The sequence below is a fragment of the Salvelinus sp. IW2-2015 genome, unplaced genomic scaffold, assembly GCF_002910315.2.
Source record: "Salvelinus sp. IW2-2015 unplaced genomic scaffold, ASM291031v2 Un_scaffold4761, whole genome shotgun sequence".
NCBI classification, from domain to species: Eukaryota; Metazoa; Chordata; class Actinopteri; order Salmoniformes; family Salmonidae; genus Salvelinus; species Salvelinus sp. IW2-2015.
Window position 1 is genome coordinate 13,886 of NW_019946030.1, and position 9,976 is coordinate 23,861.

Consider the following 9,976-nt stretch of genomic DNA (forward strand, 5'->3'; position numbering starts at 1 on the left):
CTAGCCCCTGGAGCCGAGGCCAGGACCCGGTCAAACCTGGCTGGAGGGTCCTGAACACGCCCTTGCTGCTCCCGTCATCCAGAGTGACCAAAGAACGACCAGTGAAACAGCCACCGGTCTTTGCTGCTTACTGAGTGGCTCTGAGATAGGAGGGAAGGAGTGAGGGGGACAGGGTGGGAGAGAGAGAGAGAGGGGAGAGGAGATGAGAGAGAGAGAGAGAGAGAGAGAGAGAGAGAGAGAGATAGGGTCTTATTGAAGGGCTCTGTTAACTAAGGAAACTTTAGACTGATACAATAACTGATTTGAAAGTGGTATGTCAATAGATTGGTTGTCTGATTGCCTACCACACGCAGCCAATTCTTAAGATCACTAATGTAGTTCTTTTGAGACCAATCAGATCAGAAAAAAAATATCTGATGTGATTGGTCAAATGTCCAGTTAGTAGAAATGTGTCAGAATGCGGCTGCCTGTTAAAATGCAGATGTCTGTTATGGATACCTAGTTTACAATTAAAAATAAATAATTGGCATTTCAGCCCAACAGTGTTCTATTCCGTGAGATGTATTACATGATTACATTATTAAGGAAACAAGACAGGACCTTCGGATGAAATTTCCCATTATAGTTTTGATAGCCTTATGTCAATACACAGGCAGGCTAGTTACAAGCAAGCACACCATGCATGTGTTACGTACGTACAGACAGACGTACAGACAGACCGTCAGACAGGACGTACAGGACAGGAACGTACAGACCAGACGTTACAGGACAGACAGACAGACAGGACCCAGACGACAGACAGACGACCAGACAGGACAGGACAGACAGACAGACAGCAGACAGACAGGACAGACAGACAGACAGGACAGACAGGACAGACAGACAGACAGACAGACAGACAGACAGAACAGACTAGACAGACAGACAGGACAGACAGACAGGACAGACAGACAGACAGACAGACACACACAGGACAGGGACAATACACACAGACAGACTTTATTTAAACATATAATCCTTTACAAACAACCTTCCATTGAACATTTGCTAGTCTCGTGTTTTAAACAGCGAAACATCTTGATTAAAAGCCATCCTCCCTCCCAATCTTCTCCTATTTTTCAACTCAACGTTGCCTTCATGATTCAGAGAAATAAATCTATTACGAGCATAATGAGCGTAACCCAATGATTTAATCTCCCACTGGAATGAGTTCAGAAGCTCTCAGTGTGAAGACGCGGTAAAGATCCACATTCCAAGTGGCACCGCCAATTCCTTACATTTTTGGCCCTGGTTTCAGAATGGGCGTTCTCTAAACGTAAGTCTCCTGTTCTTTTTCCAGTGGCGGGGTCCCAAAACCAATAATTGGAAAGGTAATTACAAGGCCAGGCTGACTAAGATTAGATCTGAGAAGGAGGACGAGACCAGGGAGACTAACGTAACAACCGACAGGGACATTGACACAATGGAGGAAAGTTAATCAGCTTAACCAGGCTCTTCGAGTTGGGGTCTCTCTCCCTTCCGGCGTCCAACTTACTCTTAACTTTTTAAAAAATTATGAATATTAAAACTAGGGCAAGCAGTTTAAGGAAACAAATTCTTATTTACAATGACGGCCTACCACGGGCCAAATCCTCCCCATAACCCTTGGACACGCTGACAAAATTGGGCGCGTTCCCGCCCTATGGGACTCCCAATCACAGCCTTGTGATACAGCCCGGTAATTCGAAACCCGGGTCTGTAGTATCACCTCTAGCACTTGAGATGCCAGTGCCTTTAGAGCGCCGCGCACTTCGATTCTAAGGCACTGCATTCCTAATCAACACACATTGTCTCACGTGTGCATACAGATATTGTCATTTAACTAGGGCCTGACTCTTTGTTGACCCTGTGTTACACTTCCATCCATTTAGACAGTTTATTTTAATCAACTATAGAACACACCACACCTCAGTTATCACCTCAGAGAAAATCCTGTGAGTGTAAGTCCTATCACCAGAAACTACCATTTTTTTTTTTTTAATTTATTTGTTTATTTTTTTTTCTTATTTTCTTTTTTATTTTTTTTTTTTTTTTATTCTTTTTTTTCTTTTGTTTTTCATTGATCATTGATTTGACTACAGTGACGCTTTCCTACCAATAGTCTAGATAAATGTATAATTGGTTCTTACTAGTGACGCTTTCCTACCAAAGTCTATGATAATGTAGTCTACAGTGAATCGCTTCTTATGCCTTACCCAATAGTCTAGATAAGATAGTACTAGTGACTCGCTACCTACCTAGGTAAAGTCGTATGATATATGTAGTCTACTGTGTACGCTTATTATTTATAGTTTTCCTACCTAACGTCTATGATTTAATGTCGTATACAATACATAGTGTACTCGTTTTGCCTACTGCAAAGTCTAGATAATGTAGACTACGTATGTCGCCCTTTTCCGTAGCCAATAGTCTAATGTATTCGTAGATTAAATGTTTAGTTTCTACCAGTGACGCTCCTTACCAAATGTCTATTGGATGAATGTATGTCTTAAGCTGAGCGCCCTGACAAAAAGCTCTGATAAGTGTATTCCTACCTTCATTCTAGTGATACGCTCTCTGCTTCACCCCAAGGTGTCTTACTCACCGTCCTTTGGTGTGGGGGTGTTCAATAGGCTGCGGTACGCTACACACACAGAGAGAGAAATAAGCACAAAATTGGTTATCCATTTTCCAGACATGAAGTTTAATCATCTATGATCAGTACTGCTTATAACGACATCTAAGTAGAAGTGGTGTTGTGAGTCTGAACCCTTGCTGTCTTCACACACACACACACACACACACACACACACACACACACACACACACACACACACACACACACACACACACACACACACACACACACACTCTCTTCATTTAAACACAACCTTCCATTGAAACATTGACAACCTATCTCTCCTTTTCAACTTTAACTTTGCTCAACATTCAAGGCAAATGCATTACCAGCTAATGAGTAACCCAATGATTCAATCTCAACTTCCACTGAAATGAGTCAGAAAGCACAGTCTGAGAACAGGTAAAAGGCGGCATTCCAAGTGGCACCCTATTCTCTACACAGATCAGGGACAAAAGTAGTGCACTATGTAGGGAATACCATTTGGCATGCAACCTAAGACACTCGAATGGCAGTCTCAAGTCTCCACCGGGTCCAAACACAAATATTTGGGAATGGTTAAGTACCAAGGCCAACTGATAAGACTCGATTAGATTAGATATCTGAGAAAGGTGAGCAGGGAGACCAGGGAGATCACGGGTGACTGAGAGAAAACACGACAAAGGGCGGCGGGGGGGAAACAAACGGAGAAAGTTAATCAGTTAACTGTCACCGGGCTCTTAGAGTGGTGCCTCTCCCTCCGCTAACACTACTGTATAAACTGCTTCAGACAACTACTCCGGTTCAAACGTAATAAGAGCTTTGTGAAAACAAGACAATCCACACAGACAAACAAAAATACTGTAGAGAGCAGTGTACACATCTCACTCGCCACAATTATCATCTCAGAGAAAATCCTGATTCCATCTTCTGGGATCCTCTACAGATCACAGATCCTCTACAGACTGACTTCTCTGACAGATGTTATAAACTTGACAAGATAACCCCATCCCTCCATCTATTTGGGCAACTTTTGAGCATTTGTTGTTGTCTGAGTGAGGGGAATGGTTTAATATCTTGAAAGGAGTTTAAAGATGAGACGTTGAGGATTAAAATAAACACAGCTTTGATGTCATAAAGCAAACCACACACCCGAGTCCCAATGTCCTCTTCACATTTCCACGTCTGAAAACTCACGCCGTTGATAATGTCAACAGTTATGATCGCTATGTTAGATCCACAGTTACAAGGACGACATGCTGTTATAGCCTGGGTTCTACACATCTCAATCACCGTCTTCTTTCTCTGTGAAGAGGGCACGACATAAAACTATTTCCCCTCAGGAGACTGAAAAGATTTGGTATGGGTCCTAAGATCCTCAAAAGGTTCTACAGCTGCACCATCGAGAGCATCCTGACGGGTTGCATCACTGCCTGGTATGGCAACTGCTCGGCCTCCGACCGCAAGGCACTACAGAGGGTGGTGCGTACGGTCCAGTACATCACCGGGGCCGAGCTTCCTGCCATCCAGGATCTCTATACCAGGCGGTGTCGGAGGAAGGCCCTAAAAATTGTCAAAGAATCCAGCCACCCTAGTCATAGATTGTTCTCTCTGCTACCGAATGGCAAACGGTACCGGAGCGCCAAGTCTAGGTCCAAGAGGCTCCTAAACAGCTTCTACCCCCAAGCCATAAGACTCCTGAACAGCTAATCAAATGGCTACCCAGACTATTTGCAGGGAAGTTCACAGATATTCATAGTTCCTTCATAGAAGGCGCTCCTCTGTCGGCATACAGTGCTTTCAGAAAGTATTCATACCCCTTTGACTTATTCCCCATTTTGTTGTTTTACAGCCTGAATTAAAAATTGATTAAATATATGTTTTCTCTCACCCATCTACACACAATATCCCATAATGACAAAGTGAAAGAAAACATATTTAGTAATTTTAGAAATGTAAAACAAATCTAATTTCCATAAGTATTTACACCACTGAGTCAATACTTTGTAGACTTACCTTGATTAGATCATGTTAGAATCCCCTTTGGCAGCGATTACAGCTGAGAGTCTTTCTGGTTAAGTCTCCAAGATCTTTCCACATCTGAATTGTGCAATATTTGCCCATTTTTCTTTTCAAAACTCTTCAAGCTCTGTCAAATTGGTTGTGTTTCATTGCTAGACAACCATTTTCAGGTCTTGCCATAGATTTACAAGTAGATTTAAGTCAAAACTGTAACTCGGCAGTGCCAGTGTAGATTTGGCTTTGTGTTTTAAGTTATTGTCCTGCTGAAAGATGAATTAAACTCCCAGTGTCTGGTGGAAAGCAGACTGAACCAGGTTTTCCTCTAGGATTTTGCTTGTGCTTAGCTCCATTAGGTTTATTTTTTTTCCTGAAAAACTCCCTAGTCCTTAACGATAACAAGCATACCCATAACATGATGCAGCCACCACTATGCTTGACAATATGAAGAGTGGTACTCAGTCATGTGTTGTATTGGATTTGCCCCAAACATAACACTTTGCCAAATTTTTGGCAATATTACTTTAGTGTCTTGTTGCAAACAGGATGCATGTATTGGAATATATTTTATTCTCTACTCCTTTTCGCTCTGTCAATTAGGTTAGTTTTGTGGAGTAACTACAACTACAGTAACTACAATGTTGTTGATCCATCCTCGGTGTTCTCCTATCACAGCCATTAAACTCTGTAACTGTTTTAAAGTCACCATTGGCCTCATGGTGAAATCCCTGACTGGTTTCCTTCCTCTCCGGCAACTGAGTTAGGAAGGACGCCTGTATCTTTGTAGTGACTGGGCGTATTGATATACCATCCAAAGTGTAATTAATAACTTCACCATGCTCAAAGGGATATCGATTGTCTGCTTTTTTTTCTCGACATTATGGGGTATTGTGTAAAGGTATTGTATTGTATTGTGTAAAGGTATTGTATTGTATTGTGTAAAGGTATTGTATTGTATTGTGTAAAGGTATTGTATTGTGTAAAGTATGATATTGTGTAAAGGTATTGTTGGTATTGTTTGTAAAGCGGTATTGTATGTGCTATATGTGTTAAAGGTATTGCTATCTGATCATGTGTAAAGGTTATTGTATTGTAATTGTGCTCAAAAGGTTTGTATTGTATTGTGTAAAGGTATTTGCTATTGCGTATTGTGTAAAAGGTATTGTATTGTTTGTGTAAAGGTATTGTATTGTTTGTGTAAAGGTTATTCGTATTGTATTGTGTAAAGGTATTGTATTGTATTGTGTAAAAGGTATTGTATTGTATTGTGTAGTATTGTATTGTGTAAAGAGGTATTGTATTGTATTGTGTAAAAGGTATTGTATTGTATTGTGTAAAGGTATTGTATTGTATGTGTAAAGGTATTGTATTGTATTGTGTAAAGGTATTGTATTGTATTGTGTGTAAAGGTATTGTATTGTATTGTGTAAAGGTATTGTATTGTGTAAAGGTATTGTATTGTATTGTGTAAAGGTATTGTATTGTGTAAAGGTATTGTATTGTATTGTGTAAAGGTATTGGTATTGTGTAAAGGTATTGTATTGTATTGTGTAAAGGTATTGTATTGTATTGTGTAAAGGTATTGTATTGTTATTGTGTAAAGGTATTGTATGTATTGTGTAAAGTATTGTATTGTGTAAAGGTATTGTATTGTATGTGTAAAGGTATTGTATTGGTGTAAAGGTATTGTATTGTATTGTGTAAAGGTATTGTATTGTATTGTGTAAGGTATTGTATTGTATTGTGGTAAAGGTATTGTATTGTGTAAAGGTGATTGTAATTGTGTGTCTAAAGGTATTGTATTTTGTATTGTGTAAAGGTATTGTATTGTATTGTGTATAAGGTATTGGTAATTGTATTGTGTAAAGGTATTGTATTGTAGTAAGGTATTGTATTGTAAGGATTGTAGTAAAGGTATTGTATTGTTGTGTAGAAGGTATTGTTTGTATTGTGTAAAGGTATTTGTATTGTATTGTGTAAAGGTATTGTATTGTATTGTGAAAGGTATTGTATTGTATTGTGTAAAGTATTGTATTGTGTAAAGGTATTGTATTTGTATTCGTGTAAAAAGGTATTGTATTTGTGTAAAGTATTGTACTTGTGTAAAGGTATTGTATTGTGTAAAGGTATTGTATTGTGTAAACGGTTGTATTGTATTGTAAGTTTGTGTGAAAGGTATTGTATTGTAATTGTGTAAAGGTATTGTATTGTATTGTGTAAAGGTATGTGTATTGTATAAAAGTTTGGTTATTGTATATTGATTGTATGTGTAAAGGTATTGTATTGTGTAAAGGTATTGTATATGATGTTGGTATTGTGTAATGGTAAAGGTATTTGTATTGTATTGTGTAAAGGCCAGTGTACAAAAAACATCTACACTATTAATCTGCTAAAAAACTACTAATCAACAGTTGACGCATACATTCAATAGTGAAAATGGATACTTGCGCAATAGCGGAGTCTTTTGTTTAGACAATGTAGCTACGCTAGCAAACAATGAATCCAAATAATCCCAACTCATGACGGTTTACTACCCTGCATTGAATCTGCAATTAGCTAACCCAACCAGAGTTCAATGTTAGCTAGCATAGGCCTTATAGTTAGCTAGCATTAGGAGCTATGATTTACTCAGCTACAGTCTATCGACAGTTGTCGCAGTGAGACAATATCCTAACATTGGTATTGAAATGGCTACTTGCATAGTGGAGTCTTTTGTTTAGACATGTAGCTAGCTAGCTAAACAATGAACCATAATCCCGACTCATGACGTTTACTACCCTGCATGAATCTGCAGGTACTGTAGCTAACCAACATCTGAAAATGTTACTAGCTAGACTATCTTACCCGTTTGCCACGGTTGCCCTTAGTTTGAAGATGTAATCCGGAGATGGGTGTTTTCTCCATCTCCTTAGCCAATCATACTCGAACTCCACTGATTTCAAAACTCGGTCCTCCAGAAAGTGGAGAGCAACACTGACGCCGTTTTTCTACGTGATACTTTTTTTTTTTAAATGCCACGTTAGACAGGCATACGACATACCAGCTCAAATAGACAGACTCGTGCTATATGGCAGACCAATCCAAACTCATCTCTCGGCATGTCCAGCCCGCTCATTATCTCAGCCAATCATGGCTAGCGGGAAGGTTGCTGACTATTTCTGTGGCTAAACCAACTAGGCTCGTAATTTAACAATTTTATTCGTATTTACAGATGGCATACAAGTTTTGATAAATAAATAAAAGTTTACGTTCAAACGGTTCTCCTGTGAAGTAGTGACCCGCAACATACTCCTAGTTTCCTGAAACGGATCACAAATGTAAAAAAGGTCAGAGATTTAACAAAAGAACAGAAAGGAGCAATATAAACCGTTACTTTTTGGGGGTTCAAACCGGTTTAGAACTTTATTTTGATGGTTGGAATGAAAAAATAATGGTTCTGTTCAGAACGAAACGAAATTATTTCAGTTCCAGCCCTTCTAAAGAGGGTTCTACCTGGAACCAAAAGGATTCTACCTGGAACCAAAAGGCTTCCACCTGGAACCAAAAGGATTCTACCTGGAACCAAAAGGCTTCTACCTGGAACCATAAAGGCTTCCACCTGGAACCAAAAGGATTCTACCTGGAACCAAAAGGCTTCTACCTGGAACCAAAAAGGCTTCCACCTGGAACCATAAAGGTTTCCACCTGGAACCAAAAGGATTCTACCTGGAACCAAAAAGGGCTCAACCTGGAACCAAAAAGGGTTCAACCTGGAACCAAAAAGGCAGCAGAATAACTCTTTTGGAACCCTTTTTTCGAAGAGGGTTCTGTGAAACACTACTACCCCAGAACCCCTGGTCCAGATCCTACCTTACCCCTAACCCCTTTCCCCTGCAGACTCCTGTCCTCCCCTGACACCGATGGGCTATAGCGGTGGTGGTGGTGGGCTCTACAACCTCTCAACCACTGTCACCTACCGAATTCTAGTCTCTCACCAACAGACAGAAACCATCTCTGAACGAGCCAGAGCGGTCTGACACTTCAATCACATGTACTGCATGTTGCCACGCAAGGGGGCTCACTCATATGATACAGGGCTGCGTTCTGTGTGTGTCATCCCATCACCCTACCTGATTTGACACTGCAGTGCACGTGGGCCTTGGACTCGTAATAGACCCAGTCGAAGCCGGCCTCCACGGCCAGGCGAGCCAGCATGGCGTATTTGTTCCTGTCCCGGTCAGACGTGGTGATGTCCACCGCTCTTCCCTCGTAATGGAGGGAATCCTCTGAGTGGTGCCCGTCCTCGTCCCAGCCCTCTGTCACTCTCAGCGTCACCCCAGGCCACATGTTCATCACAGAGATGGCCAGGGAGTTCAGCTTGTCTTTACAACGCTGGGGGAGAGAGAGGAGAGAGATGAGAGAGAGGGATGACTGACCACGCTGGGGGAGAAAGAGGTGAGGGAGGGATGACTAACACGCTGGGGAGAGAGAGGAGAGAGAGGGATGACTAACAACGCTGGGGGAGAGAGAGAGAGAGAGAGAGGAGAGGAGGAGAGAGAGGGATGACTAACAAGCTGGGGAGAGAGAGGAGAGAGAGGGATGACTAACATGCTGGGAAGAGAGAGGAGAGAGAGGGATGATTTAAGAAACACTGGGGGAGAAAGAGGAGAGAGAGGGATGACTAACAACGCTTGGGAGAGAGAGAGGAGAGAGAGGGATGACTAACAACGCTGGGGAGAGAAGAGGAGAGGAGGTGACTAACAACGCTGGGGAGAGAGAGGAGAGAGAGGAGAGAGAGGGATGAGTAACAACGCTGGGGGGAGAGAAGGGATGACTAACAAGCATGGGGAAGAGAGAGAGATGAGAGAGAGGATGACTACCATGCTACTGCTGGGGAGAGAGAGGAGAGAGAGGATGACTAACAACGCTGGGGGAGAGAGAGAGAGGAGAGGAGGAGAGAGAGGGTGAGTAAAGGGGGAGAGAGAGGATGAGAGGGATGATAAAAACCTGGGGGAGAGAGAGGAGAGAGAGGAGAGAGAGGGATGACTAACAACGCTGGGGGAGAAGAGAGGAGAGAAGAGGAGGGATGAACTACAGCTTGGGGAGAGAGAGAGGAGAGAGAGGAGATAGCAGAGGATGACTACACGTTGGGGAGAAAGAGGAGAAGAGAGGGATGAGTAACACACTGGGGGGGAGAGAGGAGAGCAGAGGGATGATAACAACGCTGGGGAGAGAGGGGAGAGAGGGATGACTAACAAAACTGGGGGAGAGAAGAGGAGAGAGGGAGAGAGAGGTGATGACTCAACACACTGGGAAGAGAGGAGAGAGAGAGAGAGAGGGTGA

The 9,976-nt window shown here is 41.9% G+C and overlaps 1 pseudogene; it reads right to left on the minus strand.

Moving 5' to 3' along the window:
* The window catches only part of LOC112077615 (indian hedgehog B protein-like), a 14,758-nt pseudogene that overhangs the window by 2,169 nt on the left and 2,613 nt on the right, over positions 1-9,976 (minus strand).